The 24801-nt window shown below is 44.3% G+C and overlaps 1 protein-coding gene across 5 annotated transcripts in view; it reads right to left on the bottom strand.

The window, feature by feature from the left end:
- thada (THADA armadillo repeat containing) overlaps window positions 1-24801 on the bottom strand; it is a 137936-nt gene that overhangs the window by 52010 nt on the left and 61125 nt on the right. The window lies entirely within an intron of this gene.

Below are 24801 nucleotides of genomic sequence, written 5' to 3'. Positions count from 1 at the left end.
GGGAAGGAAACGTGGGGAAAAACCAGACCGACCACGTAGCACCAAGCCTGGCCACCGAGTCCTGACCTGCCCCTTCTCTCCTCCTGCCGTCTCCACGCCCGGGCTACACCCACTGGCTGCAAACAGCTCCTACACCCCTGGGTCCTTCTTCTGTCTGCTGTCATTCTCTGAGGGCTGTTCCACCAACAGGAGCCAGTGCTGGAGCATATTCCCAAACCAAGTAAAACTGGTTCTAGAGGATCAGTCACACTTGAAAAGGGCTTTGCAAATATTTGCTGAGCTGCTTACTGACATCCTTAAATCTCATGTTACTTAAATCTAACCATCTCCAATTTTAATGCAAGCTCCAACCAGTTTTGGCAGACGGCCAGGTTACGGCTCACCTGAGTACAACTTTAAATGTTTGATGAATAGAAACAATTATCTCTTGATAATTGTTGTCTTTCAAAAAACAAAGTGATTCAAGCACTTTCCTATTAAACACACAATATGTAATTTTCTACCAATTGGGATTCCTTCATTGTTCCTTGTCCAAAGGTTTCTACCTGGAAATCAAACCCAGTGTTTAAAAACTGTTAAAAATGCTGAATTAGACTGCTTCATGTTTAATGCTTCTCCAGTCTCAACCTGTTTCTCTGATAACTTAAAGGGGACCTATTATGCAAAATCCACTTTTTCATATATTTTATACATAAACATGTGTCCCCTTAAAGAGATTCTGAAAGTCTCAGGAACATTTTTTATTTTTGTCCTGATCCATTTATATAAAAACTGAAAATGAGCTGATCAGATTTTGGCCACTTTATGATGTCATAACCAGGGCTGCACATACCTGGTGCGCAGGTGCGCACCACCCGCCAAAAAAGGAGCACCGGATCATTTGAAAAAAGCGCATTTGCGCACCAACATTGAGAGAGAGAGAGAAAAGAGAAGAGAGAGAGAGATGAGAGAAGAGAGAAAAGAGAGAAGAGAGAGATATTTGCGAGTTGCATAAGAACTAGTGATAGCAGGGTTTCCCACACATAGACTTTACTTGGGCGGGCCGCCCAGGTATATTAACGGCCGCCAAAGTATAATCCGCGAGGCATTTAGGTTTCATTTTTTTAATCCGTCCCCTCGCTCTACCCCTCGCTATCGCGTGAAGGGTCTGCTTTATGCGCTCCGCACAGTAACCCTGCTGCAAGGCACGGGCGAACAGTTCATGAGCGTGCTCACTAGCGCGGTGTCATGAAGGTTTCTGGTTTCTCAGAATTGTCAAACTTGTTTGTTTTTTTGCTTTCAGGCTGTTCAAACAAACCAAAGAATGCTGTAATTGGTTGTTGGTATTCCTTGTGAAATCGGTAAACTCATTCACAGGGCGGCAGATTAAAAGGTTGCAGCTCTGGTTGCAGTGTCAGTGACAGAGCCCTCTGTCTTTATTCCATCTCCATTCAGTCCACAGCTACACCTCAGTCAGCGGGTGGGGAAGTCCCTGCATGGGAGGCTCAACCGGCTCAATCCAGCCTGGCGTGGAGAAAACAGGAATATTTATAGAAAATGCAGCCTCCCTGTTCCTCCTCCCAAAGACAGAGCAGAACTACACCCCATGTGCGAGGAGATGCTGGGACTGGATCGAGCTCAGATGAATGGGAAAATGTAAGACAGCAGCACAGAGACCTGGTGCAGCCTTCTTTCAGCAAATGTCAGGATTTTTTCTTTGGACTTTTTTGTTCAATTAGTCCTACTACACCTGAAGGGAAATGTTTCTATCAATTATTACTTATTCAGACCCAACTACTGCACAATATCTACAAGTGAATTTAATTTAAGAAGGTTTAAATCTTATATTGAATTATTGTGTTATTTTGGTAAACAAGCAGCATTCATCCTCATGGGTGTGCAACCGAACAGGGACCCACATTTAAAAATATGACCTTCTAAAGATACATGTGGTCAAAAACTTAACAGGGTAATTTGAGATCATTTTGGATCAGATACTTTTTTAATTTCAAATAAAAATGAGAAAGAAAGCCCTTGTAGCTACCATATTCTATTAATCGTAACTGTTTGTGAACGTCATTTTAATAGGCCGGTTACCTAATTGTGTATGTGTTGAAGAAGTTTAAAGGCCCAACCATAGTTCTTACTGTTTAAAAGTAAGGTGTGTTTCTCTGAATTTCTCAAATGCTTTTTCGTGAAAAATTCTTCATTTTTAACTCAGCTCTTATGGGAGATAATTGTTCCATTTGGCACGTTCACACCGGAGTACTTTTCCCACAATAGTTCATCAGAACTCAGATATATTTGCGTTCACACCAAAAAGCCCCTTGAACTAAATTAGTTCATCAGAACAATTTTTACCCCCTTTTCAGTCCCTGCTATACCTCATTCACACCAACGCAACTCCGGTTCAAGCTCCGTCTAGAGCTTTTAGGTTCAGAACCAGTTCTTCAGTTTAGCTCTGGCTCTCTTCACACCGCCCATAGTCCGACTGGTAATGCGTCGTTGCGTCATCGTTTGCGTCATGACGTAACCGTTTGCGTGTCTGCTTCATAAAGCCAAACCGTGTGGATGAAATCAGTTGCATTCATTTATTATGGCTCTATCTGCAGCTTTTCCGGAGTCATTTTTGTGGTTTAGTTATATTCTTATAAAAAAGTTTACTCGTGTCAATAAAGGTTTTTTTAAAACACAACTGCTTCCGAGGTCGGTCTTATTTCTTAAGGTGGACTGAACCATGAGTGTGGAGTAACGTTGTATCTTTCATTTAAATGAACTGTAACCTTCACCCAGGTATGTAACAGCTGTTCTCAAATGAACACGTGAAGTAAAGTTTAATATTTATAGTTTTATAGATTTATAATGAGTTATAATGAGAGGTGATCAACGTGAATGCTCAGGTTGCACCTTAACACGCAGACACGTTGCTTCACCATGAGCAGAAACCTTTATACAGTCTATGGCAGAAACACTGAAACTCTTGTTAAGTTTCTTCATCGTTGTGTACAAACCATGGTACAAACTGGATAAAACGCGGGCTTTTTGTTGTTGTTCAGGAGTTGATCTGTCTCTGCCCCTGCCCCCGCCTCGACGTAAGCGTGACGTATGTGGTGCTTTAGCTCTGGCCGGACAATTTTTTGGTGCTTGAAACGAACCGGATTCCGGAGCTAAGAGGCTGCTCCGCTGCGGTGTGAAGAGGAAAACCCGGTGCTTTTCAAGCTCCAGCTCCGAACCGGCCCTGAAACACCGTTGGTGTGAATGAGGTACTAGAGAGCAGGGACTTTCGTGGGAGAAAAAGGTTCCTATGTCTGATTGGCTGGGCGGATTGCAAACCACGCCCCGTAAAACTCCCAAAAAGTTTTGTGAAGCCGCCATTTTATTATCCTCGCATTAGCATTATTAGCATTAGCCCAGCGCAGAAAGCAGAGACTAACTTATGGCAACACAAAATAAAACATGGGAGCGGTGGAGATGAGGAGGTGTCGTAAGTGATGTCACAATTGTTTTCCTCCACTAAGAGATAGCTAAGATCAGCACCATATATATAGTCTATCTATATGGCGCTGGCTAAGATAAGATAACTTTAACAAGATGCCTGTGTGCTTAGTACCAGGTTGTTATCATACCAGCAATGGGTCTTGCTCGTTCTTTCGCTTCCTGTCTGATGAAAGGACCAGGAGTGGCTGGATCAAGTTAGCTACCTAGCTAGTAGCTAGTACGTTAGTTAGCATTACAGCCTTGTAATTTGTATTAGCCTTAATATGAAGTAACATTAAGTAACCCAAAATGTTAAACAGTAAGAGTAGTAGTCATATTTCGTGAACCCTTTGACGGGTACTGTCACCGGTGTGATCATTCTATAATACACAATTTAAGCCTGGGGGAGAAATGCTAACGCTAGCATCGGCGATCGCCGATCTTTTCTACTTCACGCTATCTGCACAAATGGTTGACATTAAACATTAAAAAGACCAGGCAGTTCAGAGAGAATCAAAGGAAGGCAGGCAGGCAGGCAGCTTTGCATGACATTCTTCTGGACGTGTTTCATTGTGGTGATAGTGCAGGGTTGCCAACTTTGGGTACCTGGCTGGAGTGAGATTTTGATATCATGGGTTTAATTACATATGCGCACGAAATGACTGCTATCGTGTCAGCAGCGGGACCTTAGCATATATATATATGATATATATACAATATATACAAATACACAATATTGGACACAGACTATAAAGGGCACAAAGTTTCATTCACTAATGAAAGTCAAACACATGTTTGTTTCCACTGTTTTATTGTGTGCCTGTCGCGATAAGCAATTAATTGACTTATCGTACGATAAATAAAAATGAACTCCATAAATTGCCATTTACATGAGGATGTGACTAGCAGTTTGAAAGGATGTACTTGAATTATTATTATATATTATCATTATGTCAGTGGTCTAAAATGGTCATACAACGGTGCCGACAATATTATCGTTTATCGCAATAATTTCCGGGAAAATGTATCCAACAAAATTAATTATCGTGAGAGCTATACATGAAACAAACACACACACAAACAAATCTACAGACTTACTCCAAACTGCCAAATATATTAATTAACACACTCAGACTCACTCTCATATACTCTTTGACTCTATTTTGGCCTAGTAGAACAATAAGCAGCAGACTTTTACATTTTATCATTTCTACTGTTTCTTAGATCTGCGCATGCGCAATACGGGTCGGCAGTGGCGAGAGAGTATTTGTATTGGGTAATCTATGGTAGGGATAACCCATACAGTGGTGGGGCTCATGTCAGTATTTGCAATGTAATTACATACACGCTCCCCTTGACAGTGAAACGCCACGCGTGAGGTTTAGATTATTTCCCTGTCTCAATCCAAATTGAACTGTATGAAATAAAAAGGCACATTTGTCTTGTAGTAAATAAAAAGGGCGACCTGGAGCCAATCCTGCAATTTCCCCACAGGTGAAAGAGTTGACATGCTGAAAACCCAACCCCCGCAGGGGGTCTGGGGGGATTCTCCCCCAGGAGATTTTTTTTGTTTTAGTTTTGAAATAGGCTACTAACATAAAATACACATTCTGGTGCTCTCTTGAGAAGAAAAATAAATAAATCTATTACTACACGACATATTTAAAAAATTAATGCCATTTTAGTTTTTGTTACTTTGTTCTGAAAGCTGAACCTGCTGCTCCTCACAGAGAGAAGAGGGAAGAGGCTGTGAATTACTTTACATTGTGGATAAGGGTGGATAGCCCCCATTGTTCTGTGTGTCAAAATGAAAGACAGCCCACACACCTATCAATCATCAAACCGTGGGGTCTTATTTCATTACGTGTTGATTTCTATCAACACGTAATGTTGTATCGATGTATATAGAGATGTACTACAGCAAAAGTATTCTCCGTCAGGACTTCCTGCAACAACACCACGCCGTTATCTTGATTCTGATTGGCCAGAAGACATTATCAAAGATGGTCTATTGAGAAGACGATCACTACCTGACAAAAGTTTTCAAAACCGTTTCTAGTCTTCGGTATTCTTGTTTTTGGCGTGAGAATAGTTTGGGCAGCGTGAGAGCGTGAGATTGAGAGTGAAAGCGTGTGTCACACGCCAGATGCGTGAGAGTTGGCAACCCTGTGATAGTGAGGGTAGTCAATCGTTTTGTTGACAAGACAGTAGTGACGGCCATCTTGCGTGTGTTGTTCTGCCAGACCAGAGATGTAGTTCATGGAGCGTTTCACACAAACAAATGTGTTACTTCTAGGGGTGTAACGGTTCACAGAAGTCACGGTTCGGTTCATACCTCGGTTTGGGGGTCATGGTTCGGTACGGGTTCGGTACAACAACAAAAAAAAATCCCAAATGCATAATTTTTTTTTGCTGTTATTTATCTTTAACAGTAGTGCAAGTTTTGGTATGAAAATAAGGAACTCTAACATTTGGAATCATTAACTGTATTACACAGTTAAAAACAAACAGTAACACACACACTCAGATGGCCAGATTATTTATAATGGCTGATGTCAAACAAAAAGGTTAAATAAGCTGTACAACTAAAAAGAATGTCTTGAAAATATTAAAATAAATAATAAGAAAGTGTTTCAATCACAATCAATAAAAGGCAATACAGAACTGTATAACATCTCCTGATGTCAAAATATAAAATAAAATAAAATCTGTACCTTTAGGAGCAATGTCTAACATATGTAATTAACTTGTGTGTGAGGCCATTATGCCTAAATAAAGGTACTCAAGCTTTACTCTATTTTCAAGTTTTTCTTCAAAAAGATGAGTTTGTCTACATTGTCAGTAGTGAGGGCAGACGCGTTTGGCGGTAACTATGTCACCTGCCGTCGAGAAAACCCTCTAGCTGGGGACTGAGACTGACTCGGATGTGATTGAGCATGTTTGACGTGTTACCACTAGCATACCGCATCGCTGTCGAACAACACCGACACACCGTCCTCGTCCGATCCACAACTCACACCCCATCATTGTTGTAGTCCACAGGGAACCCGAAATGTACCCACACACCTGATTTAAAAGAAGCAGGTGGGTCTTCTAGCTCCTGTGTGTTGTGTGAATTCGCCATAGCTACTAACTTTTCTTCTTCATGTATTGTGTTCGTTTTGTTGTGTTTTGTTCTTGTTCTTCATTTGTTATTTACGGGCGGCTGGCTTTTAGGCGCAATACCACCCCCTGGATTATATATAGTGTAATACTGCCCTGAGTGACAGACTTTTTTCCCACTCGTAAAAAAAGGTGTATTCGCCATGTGACTGCATGTGCCGAACTGGTGCCGAACCGTGACGAAATAAGGTCCCATGGAGGTCCACCGGAAGGGGAGGGACTTCGCCACTCTATTGTGGGAAAAGAACTTGGTGTGAACGCCCCTAATGTAATAGTTATTCATTTTCAATTTAAAGAAGACGTATTAGTTATATCTGGCTCCGGATGTTGATGTACCGAAACAATTTCTAACTGAAGCGTTTTACTGCTTGTGTGTGTGTTGTTTTCTGTGTGAGTGTGTGTTGCAATAAGCCTTGCTTCTCTTTTGGGTCCGGTAAAAATAGTGGTGGTGGATGTGAGGTCCCTTCAGACTCTGTTATCAGCCTGCCCTGCCGTCCCTCCCACTGCCGCAACCACAGACTGACCACACGCTGCAGCGAGCACAGACACACACTCATACACACACACAGCAAGTGCAAATAATTGCACGCCAATTCATGCCCCAGTCCAGTAAAACACATCCACAAAGAGACATATAAATCGACATTCACATAAAACCAGATAGAGGTTAGGCGAAGTGTGGACGCGCCCAATTAGACAAAAAGAGATCCCAATAAAGTCGGGCTAAATATAAAAAAGAAATAAACACACTCTCTTGCTCTATATAGCAGTACCCTTGCACAAACAAAGCTTAAATATGCACTGTAGATATACTCCCTCACACATGCAATATACACACGGGCGTGACAACAAGTCATTTTCGTGGTGTATGTCTGTGCGTGCATGCTAGAACTGTGTTACTACATTTTGTCAAAAGATTACAGCAGTGTATCTCAACTAGCAGCCAAAAGAGAGATGTTTGTTAATTCCATTATGTCCAGAGACCAGTAAATATTTGTTTACTGGCAGAATGAGCTGTGTGTGGAAGGGTGAAGTTCAGTAGCCCATTGCTATAATTCCTGCAGTAAAACGTGAGTAACTTCCAACACAACTGCTAAAACCGCCGCTGCTGCGTCTGTAAAGCCGGTGTGTCCTTGGGCAAGACACTTCACCTGAACTGGCTCCTGTGGGTATTGTCCACAGTATCTGACCATTGCATGTATCATATATGTGTAATGTGTGTATATGTAAAGCGCTTTGAGTCATTGATAAAGCGCTATAATAAATGTAAGGAATTATTAAAACCCAAGTCAGTTCACTTTCAGTTTCTTTATAACGACATCAGCTTTTAACTTTTTATCATACATTCAAATAGGTATGTTTTACATATTTGCTTCAGATTGCCCAACTCCATGGTCCACAACTTAAGTCCCTCTTTTTTTAAATCATAATAAGATGTACCCATTGCAAAATTGGATTATATATTTGTTTAATTACGTAATTCAATATTTATAAAAATGTTTTCATATTATTAAAATTAAGAGCTAAGAGCTTTAACAAATGCCTATTCCGATCAGATGAATACTAACCAGGGTAAAAGTAAACGTTTAATCTATTACTTAATACAATAAAGAAAGGTCCAAATGAAACTCGTTAGAGCTGGCAGCCCATATACTGGGGCTTAGTCCCAATGCAGAGGACCCAGGTTCAAATCTGGCCTGCGACCATTTTCCGCGTGTCATCCCATCTGTCTCCCACATTTAACAATTTATCTTCAATAAAAGGCACTGGTGGCCCAAAAACATCTTTAAAAGAAAAAAGAAAACTGTCCATCCATAAAGTTGTTTTAATGTTTCAATGTCACAACTTCATGGCTAATATTCGGCACCAGAATCAGACATTTGGGATTCCCTCTGGATTACGGCCCGTACACACAGCAGCTTTTGGCGATTTGTCCACCGCTTCCAGCGCGTCTCCGCCCATTGACTTTGAATGGGGATGACGTCACTTTCCCTCGCTTGTCGCCGAACTGCATTGTGGGGGGGCGAGGCGAAGATTTCCAGGATTTCCAGGATGTTCAGGATTCCAAAGTTGAACAATGTTCAACTTTTGAGGCTGAGCTGGAAGCGACAGCCAATCAGATCCGTTTATGCAAATCTGACAGTTCAAGCGCTAGCCAATCAAACCGCGTGCAAACTGGGAGAACCAGACCCGCAGTTCATTTCTATATTCCACAAAAATGGAGGAGAAGTTAGTTATTGCGGTAGCAAATCACCCGGTTCTTTATGACCAGTCCCTATTTACTTACCGGGATACAAACCGGAGGAACCAGGCATGGAGGGAGGTGGCAGAGGCAGTGGGTGAAACTGGTAGGTTTTCGCTTGTTTGGGGATTTTATATCCAGTTTACTTCGTTGCTAGTTTACTTCGTTGCTAGCAAGCATAGACAGTATCATTAGCCAGCATGGAATGTAGCATAAAATAGCACCATAAACATTAATCTCATAAATGTTCAAAATGTTCAAAAAATAAATGTTCATCATAGCCCTTCCTATTTGACAATAGTGTAGAAGAACCGGGTTTTTTTGCTTTGTATGTCGGGGGCGGGATATTCATGTGATATTCATGTGATTGGTTGTTGGTCGCGAAATCCCCAAGCTGTCAGACACGCCCAGCTCCAGGATTTTCAAGATTTGGTCAAAGCTGCTGTGTGGACACACCATTAGACACATCTCATGTCACTAAAAGAAAGCTGGCTGGGTTTCAGGCCCACGCACTTTTTCACTGGTTCAACCCTGAGGGTTTTCTCAGAAAGTCCAGGCAGACTACTGGCCAAAGGCATCAGAAGAGAGCAAGGAAGAATGCATCTGGGAAAACAACACTACACCGCTGCTGCCAAAGGAAAGTAGGCTGTGATTCTCATCCTTCTTCTGTCTCACTCTCTCATTTAGCCTCTGTTGTGGAAATACACAAAGGATTACATCCGTCGACTTGGCCCTCCTCAAACCACCAAAGGCTGCAGCTTTAATACGTCTGGCCTGTACCGGGCATTGTGGGCCAGGGCTGTTGCTGGCGCGTGTCAAGGGCAGAGTCCAGTGTCGAGTTGGGTTAGTGCCGGCCTGTGCGATGGGCTTGTTAAGCTCAGTTCTGGTTGTGTCAACAGAGGCTTGGGCCCGCTGGAGTCGATTTAAGTAATTCCACCAGACCTTTAGAAGCCTAATCAAAGACAAGGACCCCACTCAGGACACCCACAGTATAATGCCTTAAGTTAAACCAATCAATCAGGCTTTCATTCAAAATCTGATATCAGTCAGTTAGTAGTATCTTATACGGTTGAAACTTCAGTAGCCGCTTTCACACCAAGTACTTTGCCATACTTAGTACCCCAGGGCACTAAGTACCAATCGTGTTCACACCGGAGTACTTTTCCCTGAGGGAAGATTACGCAAATGAGCCGCTGACGTCACTTCGTCTTCTTCTGCTTTGGGTTTACTGGCAGGCCGCAAACAACTTCACGGCGTATACTGCCACCCGAAGTCCCCGGAGTTGGGGACTGGCTGGGACTCCCAGCAGCTTCTACTGAAGCCTTCTGAGTAAATCGCCAGAACGCCGACACCTCCTCATCTCTCCACCGCTCCCATGTTTTTTTTTGTGTTGCCATAAGTTATTCTCTCTCCGTTGGTGCGCGGGGCTAATGCTAATAATGCTAATGCCACAAATACAATGGCGGCTTCACAAAACTTTTCAGAGTTTTACGGGGCGTGGTTTGAAATTCGCCCGGCCAATAGAAATTGGTACTTTTTTGGTACTTTTTTGGTACCACAGGCACTAAAAATGGGGGTAAAAGTTCCCGGCACTAAGTACTCTTTGTGGTGTGAACGCGACATAAGGGGTACTAATGGAACTAAACGGGAAAAGTACGGGGAAAAGTACTCCGGTGTGAACGCGCCTAATATGTTATTATAAACCTAAGTTTAATGGAAAACCTAATGTAAGTGTTCTTTTGCCAATTGTTGTCATAAGACTTTTTCTCCCATGTGAACAGTGCAGGGTTTGTTTGTACCGTCTGAGCAAATCAGGATTTTTAAATGACATTTCATGGCCAAATAATTTTTATTCCAAATGATTCTCTTTGATCGGCACATTTGTCCGTAGGGAAGTGAGCGCACGTGATTATTTCACATCAAGCCTGAAAGCTGTGTTGTACCATCACTTTTGTATAAATACAAACTGCCACACAATAAAGACTGGTCCCTAGGGATGCTCCGATCGATCGGCCGCCGATCGTTATCGGCCGATATTCACTCTCAGCCGATCGATCGGTACTCTCTATAAAGGCCAATCAGGAGAGCCGATCACATGACGTAAAATACATGACACTTTTCTCTGTGCGCGGCAAAAGAAGCTTGCCAAAATGGCTTCACCGGTCTGGCAGTATTTTAAGGTGTCCGAAAAAGACAATAAAATAGCAGTATGCAACGTGTGTGAAGCAGAAATCCTGCAGCTCCACCCACTGTGACGGACCGGTGAGCGGAGCAAAACACACACTAAGAGTTAGACCTAACACACTTAGCTACGGATACTAATGGGCTGTCAGGGGAGGGAGAGAGGGAGAGAGGGAAAGAGGAAAAGAGAGCGCTTCTGCTAATTTCTCCCGTGTTATTATCCAAAGTTAATTTAAACTTCAATAATGTATAGAGTGCCACAGTGACGCGTCCTATGTGTTGACACACATTTAAGAGACGGATCACGTTTTGTTCAGCCGGATAATATCCACATGTCGACCCTACTTTTATAATTGTCGAATCATAAATCTAGTCGCCAGAAGCAAAATGCTAACGTTATCCTATAAACTAACTACAGCAGAGTCGCTGCTTCAATGTCATGCCAACTTAAGATCCATATTCAAAAATACAGATTCAAAATTGTACAAGTTGAAGCGTTTGTTTTAAGAGTTTGCAGGAGGCAGGAACTTGCTTTCAAGCAGAACACGGGGAAAAACAAACTTAGCGGGAGTGTTTACGAGTTCGGTGTAATGACGTACAGCGGCCTTGACAACTTGTGTAGTCCTATTCAGCCACATGTTAACAACCATCGTTTTTCAGACACGTAAACTCTTCAGAAATCACCAGTGGGGTCACTGCTGATATATTTAATGTCATAGAACAAAACGTGATCTGTCTCTTCAATTTGTGTCAAACAGACCTTATTTTGAGCTATTTTCCAAAATCCTATGGAGAAATTGCATTGCTTTTTGGCGAAGGAACCAGAAGTGATAAAATGCTAACTTACTTCCGGGTTTTAGGATGCGTCACTGTGGCACTCTATTTCATTTGAATGTAATAATTATGTTGGTTGTTGTTTGTGGAAGCGCATCATGTATTGAAAAATGTATCTGAACTTTTCGATCCGTTACGATTATAAACTGAAGCAATATAAAAATGAGCCCCATTAACTGAGTTTTAAACATCACTTTAAATGGAAGATCCCCATAGCCCCCACCCACCATATGATCGGTATCGGCCGATACTGATTCCGGTGATCGGCCCCAAAAACCCTGATCGGAGCATCCCTACTGGTCTCTATTTGATTTGTTCCAACCGGTTACCATGTTAGTGGTTAGTTTACGGCTACAGTAGTTCTCCTAGTCGTGCAACGATCACAACATAAACTACTTTTTCTCATATACTGTAGGTATTGATGAAAATCCCTTTTTGTTTTGCACCATGCCTTTTAAATATAATTTGGGCAATAGACTCAGCCTATACAGTAAGATAGGTGAGTGATAATCACAGCTGAGTGTAACAAATTAAAACTTAATAGACCGATAATTTTTGGCTAGCATAACATACCATAAACTATAATGGTACTTGGAGAGCCCAGATCAAGGCCAATGGGACATTTACATGCTCCTTAGATGGTCCCAATTCCAAAAGGTGGGAATTGGTTCTTCCATCTTTGGTGTGTTCATGAGCTTTAAATCCTAAAGCTAGAACATGCTTTAATCAACATTTCCCAGTTGGCCATTTAGGTTTACGATTAATACGACCCCACATGAATGCCGCACAAATGCCTTACCTCACAATGTTAAGGAAAGGGAAACTTGTTTGTGTATTGGCCAGTGATTTGGATCCATTCCAAAATGTAGTGGGTTCTTCCTTGACTCATGCTACACCCTTCCACGAAGTTACACTTAAAAACATAGCCAGTCGTTTTTTTGCGAAACGAAAGATGAACAACAGCAATAACCTTGCCGGAGGTAAAAAGTGACAATGTGTAATGAAACTGGAATTTGAGACATTTGTATACATATTCAAATGTTTTTTCTGCTAAGAAGTTTGGGTTTATTTTATTTTTTTGCTTCCATTTGCATCCCTGAATATTACAATAGCTTCAAGCCTAAGTAAGTCAAGAATGGAGGTCTAACTGTAAAGGTTTATACTGTTTAATTCAGCATAAAACTTTGGAAGAATGGAGATTCGTAGGAAGAATGGACTAAGGGCTGCAAGTAAGGTTGGATGAAAACATCTTCTTGAGAGGTTATCAGACCTCTTGACTGTGTGCGTGTGAGAAAGTCAGCAGGGTGGTACAGCTGGCCTCAGTAGCTGTGACTGTTCCCAGCTCCACACTTGGCCCACTAACAGTTGTTCTTTGACAATAACAGAGGAAGTAATTTCTCCCTCACGCAAAAACATCTGCAACCTGTTAAGGCCCTGACACACCAAGCCGATTTCGGCCGTCGATATATGCTGATAGATGTCGATAGATGTCTGGCCGTCTGGCACGTAACACCGTCGATGAGCGTCCTGTCACCCTACTCAGATTGGTGTGTCCCGCACCGTATTGTCTTTTCGGCCGTGCCGACACCTTCCGCCCCCGATTCAACATGTCGAATCGGGGAGCTGTCGGCAAAAGAAATCACTCTGATTGGCTGTTCAACTTAGCGAATCAGTGCATGAGAAGTGAAACGGAAGTGAAGAAGGCACACACAGACGGCTATTATTTTTCATTTTCATCTCACCTGGACGCAAGAATTTATTTTACATCATGGCGATCTGGAATGAAGAAACCGAAGACCAACTCAGTTGCCACGTAATTTGCTGCCACACTTCCTGCATGAGGTGGACAATAGCTTCTTCAAGTATTTAACGGACAGGACCCTGGACGATGTGGCTATTTTTTTTTTAATTGTAGGCTTATTACTTACTATTTTTATCTTATTGTATTTTAGTCGATTGTTTACATTGTACAGTTCTACATTTGATAAACCACTTTTTACCGCTACTGCAAAATACAAAACTTTATTTTGTACCTTCATACTACAGCTTACATTAGATAACAAAACATTAGAATGAGGATAAAATTAGCTATACTACAATAAAAGTCAGAAGATACAGATGCACATGATGATACATAATTTGCCTGTCAGTATTATGATGTTGTATATTTATATAATCTTGGATTATAATTACTGATGCATGGAATGTGGTAGCAGCAGTACTTTAAGGTTGCCAGCCACAATGCTTAAATAGTTTATTTCTGCTTCAGAGAGCTGAAGTTTGTATATATCACGCAGTCTGTCGTCCGGTTGCCTCTTTTGAATGACGAATACATACTACCGCCGCCTGCTGGTAAAGAGAGTTATTGCCACTCACGCATGCGCAGTTCGTACGTGCTCCTTGGCCGTCGGCTGAAGTCTTTGCGGTGTGTTCCAGAGCAACTGTTGGCCAAGACGCAGGAGACGTGAGGCGACACAACAGTCGTGTTCTGTCGGGACGTGTTCTTTGGTGTCAGCTTGGTGTGTCTGGGCCTTTACGCGCAAACACACTATGAAGCATATTAGCATACATAAGGAAGGACTATGTCCTCTGTATAAACAACAACCAGTGTCTGGTGTACTGGCACACACAGTAGTTCACACAGACTCCTCTTCACTCTTTGTGTGAATTTTTCTGCGATCTGAGCATCTCAGTTACCTATCGTACAGAACACTTTATACACTTGCCGTGGACTGCATGGCTACTATCTCCTCTTTCTGTGTTTCTGTATGTGTGATGCTTCCCTCCACACGTACGCTACAGGCCTCTAACTCCGCTTTACTATGTTTAGAACACTTCACCTGCATGCAACTCTAAAGCCTACTATGACAGTCCAATCAGTCCCCCCCCAGCCCACAGCTCCTTATATATCTGCCTTCAACATCTCCATAATGACTTAGCTTCCAACACACATGCTATCTTTAGCCTGGTTACAGATCGCCCCTGAGATATATACAATATAATGAAGACAACTGTCAACTCTGGATAACCCTTCAATCAAATGTGTATGGCCCCTGTTATACAACGTAATATTAAAATCCCTGGCTCTTGAGAAAAAAAGAGGCAAAGAAGGATGAGTTTGTGCCAGGAGGTTTTCCATTATACCACAGTTGGACTATTTCAAAGAAATTGCATTGCTAGGCAACGACTTCTGTCCATGAATACATTCTGTCAGCAGATGTCATAAAATGTGCACTTTGGTTAACCTAGCCATCTGAAAATCTGTGAAACTAGTATTCTTCACCATTTAAGACGGATATACATAGCCAACAACATGATTCAAAAATGCAAAACAGATGCTTGTTTTTATCAGGGCTGGGCGATTTGGAGAAAATCTAATTTTGTGAGATCTTTGATCAAATGGATCGGTAACAAAAGGGCAACGGTATTGAAGGATTGATCATTGGTGCCATAAAAACAACATATGAGCTATGTGAAATAATCATAAGTTATGAACTTTAAAAAATATTAGAATGATGTATACTTCTGTTGAGTTTTTACTTATATTGTGCAGCAGAAGAACGGACAGTGGTGAGTTATGATAGTCTGGTCTGCTTTTTGTGATAGGAAAAAGGAAATTAAAAGGCAAAGAAAGAGCTCGAGGCATCAGCTGTGCTACATCCCATACAGACATGTCTGTGCCTGTGAGCTGTCACTGTATATAACAGCTATATTCCTGTCCACATTTTATTTATAAAATAATAGGTGTGTGACATAGGTGAAGACATTTTTATACAGTTGAACAAAATGCCCAATATCTTACAAAGCAACAGTAACTAAAGGGGGCATGACTTGGAAAGTGCCAATTGTGGGTGTGGTTGTCTAGGTTCAGAGCGATGAATGAAATGCTTAGATCCTAAATGCCAAAGGTGTATTTTCAGTGACCAATAAAAACAGGATTTGTTAAGTGTAATGGAAAGCTATTTAAGCTCATTTTAGGGATTAAACAAAATCAGAAGTAATCCAAAAAGAGCATCATGTTGTCAAATTTAAGTCAACTTGTACTCCATCGACAACAAAAGGCCCGTTTGCTATCCTGGCTCCAAAATAATGGGACAAGCTCCCCATTGATATAAGAACAGTAAAGCGTCTAAACACTTTCAGTCTGTTTCAAAAGCACCTTGGCCAAAAAAAAAACACTTTTGTACCAACTTGGAAAGGTTAGGCTTCCTTGAAGTCATTGCAGTAGCACTTAAAATATTGTTTGGCTTATTGAAAGCTAATGTATTGCAGGATTCTCGCTTTTTGAGTTTGTAACTTCTAGGGTTGGGTACCGAGAACCGGTTTCGATTCCAACGGCATCATTTAGAAATGTGAATTTCGGTTCCGCTTTTCGATGCCTGAGGAAATGTTTCTCGCCGCTCTCCGTAGCCTACTGTATGACTGCGGCGGGGCGGGAAATGTAGCGTTGTACCCAGAGCCCTAGAGATACTAGGGCTCTGGTTGTACCTACACTTCCTACAGCGTAACCTGAGACCAGGGCCAGCCCGTCGCACTGGCGTTATAGATGTTCGCCTAGGGCGCCAGATCTGTGGAGGCGCTGCGCTGACAGCTCTGGGAGGGAAAAAAAACGTTTTGACCGTTGGTGCTCATCCTAATTTTCGGCCTTGATGTAACAACATTCATAATTAAGTAAATGTAACACCCTTTTCTTCCCGGTTACACTTTTCATTTGCCCTGTACGATGGGCGCTGTAAGTGATGAAAATGGGAGATGTTGGCTTATCTGGCACCTGCAGCTCACAGCCAAAGTGCGAGTGATCGAGGGAGAAAGGGAGGGCGCTGTTGTTATTAGCATCTGGTGCTAGCTGCTCTAATGGAAGAAGAAGATGTTTCTACAATGATGTGGAGGGAGAGTCCTCTCCAGTCAGACTGAGGCTGATAACTACAGCTCAGTGAGGTAAAGGACTCTGAGTGTGTTCACTTTAGTCTAAGTTATCTCAGTGGGTCTCAAACGTTTTGATCACAATTTATGTAAACACATATTTCCAAGGCACTCCTTTATAATTATTGGGATAAAACAGGTTTGAAATCATTCCAATGTACTATAGGACAGTAAACCAGACATATCGTTTTAAACTGGAGAGATACAAAAATATGCAGAAATAAAATAGTAAAATAAGATATGAATGAACAACAAAAATAAAATACGTTACATGTATTTGTTATTGGCTATGGTAGGTTATTGGTTATGTTCACATACTTATTTAATTATTAAAATGTAAACCGATATTTTTCATATGGGTGTTTAGAGTTGTACTAGTCTCTAGTAATTCTGCTTAAAGTGCACCAGATTGAAGCATTTTACTTCAAAATGTTCAAAAATGTCTTCCCGGTATGCCTGAGAAGGCAGATATGCTTGTTTTTCTCAACAAGAACTGTTCTTTAAAAGTTGGACTGTTGCACTGTTGTAGCTTCAGTGGTGCTCAGGTTACAGTTATATAGCAGTGAATATAAACAGACTGATTAATGTGAATATTACTGTAAACTAACCTGTGTAAAAGTTTCTCGAATAAATGTAATTTTTTTGGTGGAAGAAGCATGTATCATTTTTTTACCCTGCCCCTCAAAGAATCGGAATTGAGAACCGTTAAGAACCGGAATCGAAAAGTAGAATCGGAATCGGAATCGTGGAAATTCAAACGATACTCAACCCTAGTAACTTCATGGTTAGAAACTAATAAACGTCATCACGCTGAATTGGCCTTTAGCTTAGCGTTGGTAATGCTGTAAATATGTGGAGATAATACTGTAGTGCAGTGCTTCTTAAAGTGTGGTCCGCGCCCCCTATTGGTCCGTGAGTATATTGGTAACATTTCACATTTGAAATTAATTAATCGATTTAAGTTTTCCGCACTCTCGCGGGAATATCTCTGCAATGGAGCAAGCTTAAGTTTCACTTTCGATTGCATGATATAGCCCAGCGCAACACCTTCATCAAACATGTTGCCACTTGTTTGTACCATTTTCAGGCGATTTGTAATCTGTTCTAGAAAAACGATGTGTTTTTTGATATTTGTGGAGTTAGGTGGTCCGCGAGTGTTTTTTTATTGGTTAAGTGGTCCTTGGTATGAAAAAGTTTGAGAAACACTGCTGCAGTGGATGGAGATGGAGCAGAAGAGAACCAACGTTAAAACAGATCTGGAAACATCTGGGGAAGTTCCCCCCTCTTCACCCCCTCCTCCTCGCTATCCTTCTTTCATCCCACAGCGGACCTCCATGCAGTGCAGACCGCTATCTAACCATACAGTAAGTGATGAAGTAATCGGTGCAGTTTTCATCCTTGGTGTCGACCCCCCCCGGCACCGGTTCTTGCCGCACTGCACCCCCCTGCTCCCGCAACGACCCCAACAGTGGCGTTCAGTAATAAAAGGCTGGGAGGGAACTCCCGCTCCCCCTTTTCCCTCTGCATGTGTTGATATTACCGGCAGAATGTTTGGTTGTGTTTGTCAGAGTGTGATGACAGAATTAAACACTGGTATTTACTCTGTGATAACCGCCTTGTCTGGACAGGCTCGGTGTGGAAACTGTCTGTGTGTGTGTGTGTGTGTTGAGGTTTGATGCTCCATATCTATAATCTCTGTGTGGGTGTGGACATTCACATGTTATGATAAGCGCTTAGGTTATTGAATTTTGTATAATACAAACCTTTATGTCCAATTGTGAAGATTTTCATGCTTTAACTTGAATTTGTGGATTCAAAACTCATTCATTTATGGATGGTAGATATTAAACCCTGAGAATGGCTGTAAACCAAATACAGTACAAGGCTGCTTTTATTAGTTCGACAAGATCTGCAAGATATGGGTTTATCAGTAACTCATGAATATCATACGGAATTGTGAAATAAAATATGTGATGTGCATATCTCCATATTTTGTCAGCTATAATGGACCTATCACTGTACACGCGTCTATTTCATCAGCTAGGGGTTTTCACATCATTTTAACATCATGGCCTGAAACAATATGTGATGATGTTAAGAAAATGTATTTAAAATCAATACATGTACATTGATTCAACTAATTATTTTCCTTTTTTGGTAAAAAAAACTAAGTCTTAACTGTCCTCACAACCCTGTTTACACTGACATTAATAGTTGTTAACCCTTTGTCTAACCTTTACATCTGACAGTGAATATGGTTGACACCTTTCTACCTCCTTCCACTGTACAAAAGTAGAGCAAATATATCCCGATACAGACCCTACCATCTTGCGCTTTTGACGTGATTTGGAGACAGTTTCTGCACAGTAGTGACCTGGAGACTGGGGTCAAAGTAATAATGTCCTGTCCAGCCCAATAGTAAGCAGAGCACAGCTACAGCGTGTTAGCGTGCGCTACCTAGCTGCTTCATTAGCAGCACCCTAGTTCCATCCATCCATCCATCCATCTTCTCCCTCTTATCCGTGGTCGGGTCGCGGGGGTAGCAGTTCCAGCAGAGAGCCTCAAACTTTCTTTTCCCTGGCCACATCAACCAGCTCTGACTGGGGGATCCCAAGGCACTCCCAGGCCAGCGAAGAGATATAATCCCTCCACCTGCTCTACCCCTTGGTCTCTTCCCAGCTGGACGTGCCTGGAACACCTCCCTAGCGAGGCGCCCAGGTGGCATCCTTACTAGGTGCCCGAACCACCTCAACTGGCTCCTTTCGACGCGAAGGAGGAGCGGTTCACTCTGAGTCCCTCCCTGATGACTGAACTTCTCACCTTATCCCTAAGGGAGACATCAGCCACCCTGCGGAGAAAACCCATCTCGGCCGCTTGTATCCGCGATCTCGTTCTTTCGGTCATGACCCATCCTTCATGACCATAGGTGAGGGTAGGAACGAAAATGGCCCGGTAGACAGAGAGCTTTGCCTTCTGGCTCAGCTCTCTTTTCGTCACAACGGTGCGGTAAAGCGACTGCAGTACCGCTCCCGCTGCTCTGATTCTCCGGCCCATCTCACGCTCCATTGTTCCCTCACTCGAGAACAAGACCCCGAGATACTTGAACTCCTTCACTTGGGGTAAGGACTCATTCCCTACTTGGAGTGGACAGTCCATCGGTTTCCTGCTGAGAACCATGGCCTCAGATTTGGAGGTGCTGATCCTCATCCCAACCACTTCATACTCGGTTGCGAACCGATCCAGTGAGTGCTGAAGGTCGCAGACCGATGAAGCCATTAGAACCACATCAATCAATCAATCAATCAATGTTTATTTATATAGCCCAATATCACAAATGTTACATTTGTCTCAGTGGACTTTACAGTTTGTACAAAATATCAGTATGACAATACAACACCCTCTGTCCTTAGACCCTCACATCGTACAAGGAAAAACTTCCGAAGAAAACCCACAGTTTAAAGGGAAAAATGGGAGAAACCTCAGGGAGAGCAACAGAGGAGGGATCCCTCTCCCAGGACGGACAGACGTGCAATAGATGCCGTGTGTAAATTGAAAAGATAATACATTTGCAACATAGGTAGTCCAAATGTTTGGAAATGCATGTGTACACATCATCTGCAAAAAGCAGTGGTGCAATCCTTAGTCCACCGAGCTGCAGACCCCCTCCCCCACGACTACGCCTCGAAATCCGATCCATGTATATTACAAACAGGATTGGTGACAAAGCGCAGCCCTGGCGGAGGCCAACCCTCACCGGAAATGGGTCCGACTTACTGCCGAGGACCCGGACACAGCTCTCGCTTTGGGAGTACAGAGATTGGATGACCCTGAGTATAGACCCCCTCACCCCATACTCCTGCAGCACCTCCCACAGTAACTCCCTGGGAACTCGGTCATACGCCTTCTCCAAGTCTACAAAACACATGTAGACCGGATAAGCGTACTCCCAGGCCCCCTCCAGGATCCTTGCGAGAGTAAAAAGCTGATCCGTCGTTCCACGACCAGGACGGAATCCGCATTGTTCCTCCTCAATCTGAGGTTCGACAATCGGCCTGACCCTCCTTTAGAGTACCTTAGAGTAAACTTTCCCGGGGAGGCTGAGTAGTGTGATGCCTCTATAATTGGCACACACCCTCTGATCCCCCTTTTTGAAAAGGGGGATCAGAGCACACTAGTTGTTTAGCTAAAAAGACACAATAACTAACACTTGTTTTTTCTACAATTACATTGATGATCAAATCGACCCATGTCTTATTGATAGTGATTAGTATCTCAGAAATCATCTGCATGTCTACCGTGAACACACACGACGGTCCAACAGCCAGTGACATGATGAGTGACACAATGATTAATAGTTCTTTATGTTTGAAACATACAATAACAGTTATGGAGAGTTAAGCTAACCCAGTGGTTCTCAAACTTTTTCTGTCATTCCCCACTTTGAACAGGTGGGCCTTTTCAAGCCCCACCTGTTCCTCATCGCTCCAATAAAATGGTAGGCCAAGCTTAAAATTGTCACATGTATCGTTCTATAACAGGGGTCTCCAACCTTTTTTAGGTTGAGAGCTACTTTCAAAAAATAAAACAAGTCGTGAGCTACTTTTACTCCTCTTTTTTTAGTTTTTTGCAGTGTATATATTTAGCACATTTTAACATTATGATATGCTTACCTTTAACCTCCTCTCTGAAGAACCAGCACCTTACCGTGGTAGAGAGGTTTGTGTGCCCTGATGAACCTGGGGGCTGTGTTGTCTGGAACCTTGTGTTCCTGGTAGGGTTTCCCATGGCAAATTGGTCTCAGGCAAGGGGCCAGACTAAGATTGGTTCAAAAGACCTCATGAAAGACGATACAAGAAGTGAGGATACCCGGCCCGGAGGAAGCCCGGGGTCCCCTTCTGGAGCCAGGCCCAGAAGGAGGACTCGTCGGCGAGCGTCTGGTGGCCGGGCTTGCCACGGAGCCCGGCCGGGCCCAGCCCGAAAAGGCAACGTGGGCAACACCTCCGCTTCTCCGTCCCGCGGGCCCACCACCTACGGGAAACATCAATGGGGTCGGGTGCGCTGCCAGAAGGGTGGCAGTGAAAGCGGAGGGTCTCGACGGACCAGACCCGGGCGACAGAAGCTGGCTTTGGGGACGTGGAACGTCACCTCTCTGGGGGGGAAGGAGCCGGAGCTTGTGCGGGAGGTGGAGCGTTACCAGTTGGATCTGGTTGGGCTCACCTCTACGCACAGCGTCGGCTCTGGAACCTTACTTCTGGATAGGGGTTGGACTCTATTCTTCTCCGGAGTTGCTCAAGGTGTGAGGCGCCGGGCGGGTGTGGGGATACTCACAAGTCCCCGGTTAGGTGCTTCTTTGTTGGAGTTTACCCCAGTGGACGAGAGGGTCGCCTCCCTACGCCTGCGGGTTATGGGGGGGAAAACTCTGACTGTTGTGTGTGCTTATGCACCCAACAGCAGTTCAGAGTATACGGCCTTCTTGGAGACCCTGGAAAGAGTCCTGTATGGGGCTCCTGAAGGGGACTCTTTAATCTTGCTGGGAGACTTCAACGCACATGTGGGCAATGATGGAGACACTTGGAGGGGCGTGATTGGGAGGAACGGCCCCCCTGATCTGAACCGGAGTGGTGGTTTGTTACTGGACTTCTGTGCTAGTCATGGATTGGCCATAACAAACACCATGTTCGAACATAAGGATGCTCATAAGTGTACGTGGTACCAGAGCACCCTAGGCAGAAGGTCCATGATCGATTTCGTTATCGTATCATCGGACCTGAGGCCGTATGTTTTGGACACTCGGGTAAAGAGAGGGGCGGAGTTGTCAACTGATCACCATCTGGTGGTGAGTTGGGTCGAGTGGCGGGGGAAGCCTCTGGATAGACCTGGTAAGCCCAAACGTGTAGTTCGGGTGAACTGGGAACGTCTGGAGGAGGCCCAAGTTCAGGAGGCCTTCAACTCACACCTCCGGCGGAGCTTTTCGGTCATTCCTGTGGAGGTTGGGGACATTGAACCAGAGTGGTCGGTGTTCAAAGCCTCTATTGCCGAAGCCGCGGCGGGGAGCTGTGGTCTCAAGGTCCTAGGTGCCTCAAGGGGCGGTAACCCTCGAACCTCCTGGTGGACACCGGTGGTCAGGGAAGCCGTCCGACTGAAGAAGGAGGCCTTCAGGGATTTGTTATCCCGGGGGACTCCCGAGGCAGTTGCAAGGTACCGACAGGCCCGAAGGGCAGCAGCCTCATCCGTGGCCGAGGCAAAGCAGCGGGTGTGGGAGAAGTTCGGAGAAGACATGGAGAAGGACTTTCGGGCGGCACCAAAGTTGTTCTGGAAAACTGTCCGACACCTCAGGAGGGGGAAGCAGGGAACCATCCAAGCTGTGTACAGTAAGGATGGGACGTTGTTGACCTCAACTGATGGAGTGTTAGGGCGTTGGAAGGAACACTTTGAGGAACTCCTGAACCCGACAACTCCGCCCTCTATGTTAGAGGCAGAGCTGGAGTATGACGGGGGATCAACACCAATCTCCCGGGGGGAGGTCACTGAGGTCGTCAAACAACTCCACAGTGGCAAAGCCCCGGGGGTGGATGAGATCCGCCCGGAAATGCTGAAGGCTCTGGGTGTTGAGGGACTGTCATGGTTGACACGTCTCATCAACGTTGCGTGGAAGTCGGAAACAGTACCGAAGGAGTGGCAGACCGGGGTGGTGGTTCCCCTATTTAAAAAGGGGGATCAGAGGGTGTGTGCCAATTACAGAGGCATCACACTACTCAGCCTCCCCGGGAAAGTTTACTCTAAGGTACTCGAAAGGAGGGTCAGGCCGATTGTCGAACCTCAGATTGAGGAGGAACAATGCGGATTCCGTCCTGGTCGTGGAACGACGGATCAGCTTTTTACTCTCGCAAGGATCCTGGAGGGGGCCTGGGAGTACGCTTATCCGGTCTACATGTGTTTTGTAGACTTGGAGAAGGCGTATGACCGAGTTCCCAGGGAGTTACTGTGGGAGGTGCTGCGGGAGTATGGGGTGAGGGGGTCTCTACTCAGGGCCATCCAATCTCTGTACTCCCAAAGCGAGAGCTGTGTCCGGGTCCTCGGCAGTAAGTCGGACCCATTTCCGGTGAGGGTTGGCCTCCGCCAGGGCTGCGCTTTGTCACCAATCCTGTTTGTAATATACATGGATCGGATTTCGAGGCGTAGTCATGGGGGAGGGGGTCTGCAGTTCGGTGGACTAAGGATTGCACCACTGCTTTTTGCAGATGATGTGGTTCTAATGGCTTCATCGGTCTGCGACCTTCAGCACTCACTGGATCGGTTCGCAACCGAGTGTGAAGCGGCTGGGATGAGGATCAGCACCTCCAAATCTGAGGCCATGGTTCTCAGCAGGAAACCGATGGACTGTCCACTCCAGGTAGGGAATGAGTCCTTACCCCAAGTGAAGGAGTTCAAGTATCTCGGGGTCTTGTTCTCGAGTGAGGGAACAATGGAGCGTGAGATGGGCCGGAGAATCGGAGCAGCGGGAGCGGTACTGCAGTCGCTTTACCGCACCGTTGTGACGAAAAGGGAGCTGAGCCAGAAGGCAAAGCTCTCGGTCTTCCGGGCCATTTTCGTTCCTACCCTCACCTATGGTCATGAAGGATGGGTCATGACCGAAAGAACGAGATCGCGGATACAAGCGGCCGAGATGGGTTTTCTCCGCAGGGTGGCTGGTGTCTCCCTTAGGGATAAGGTGAGAAGTTCGGTCATCAGGGAGGGACTCGGAGTTGAGCCGCTCCTCCTTCGCGTCGAAAGGAGCCAGTTGAGGTGGTTCGGGCACCTAGTTAGGATGCCACCTGGGCGCCTCCCTAGGGAGGTGTTCCAGGCACGTCCAGCTGGGAAGAGACCAAGGGGTAGACCTAGGACCAGGTGGAGGGATTATATCTCTTCGCTGGCCTGGGAGCGCCTTGGGATCCCCCAGTCAGAGCTGGTTGATGTCGCCAGGGAAAAGAAAGTTTGGGGCTCTCTGCTGGAACTGCTACCCC

The sequence above is a fragment of the Gymnodraco acuticeps genome, unplaced genomic scaffold (assembly GCF_902827175.1).
Source record: "Gymnodraco acuticeps unplaced genomic scaffold, fGymAcu1.1, whole genome shotgun sequence".
NCBI classification, from domain to species: Eukaryota; Metazoa; Chordata; class Actinopteri; order Perciformes; family Bathydraconidae; genus Gymnodraco; species Gymnodraco acuticeps.
Note: the sequence above shows the minus strand (reverse complement) of the source record. Positions and strands in the feature narration are given on the sequence as shown.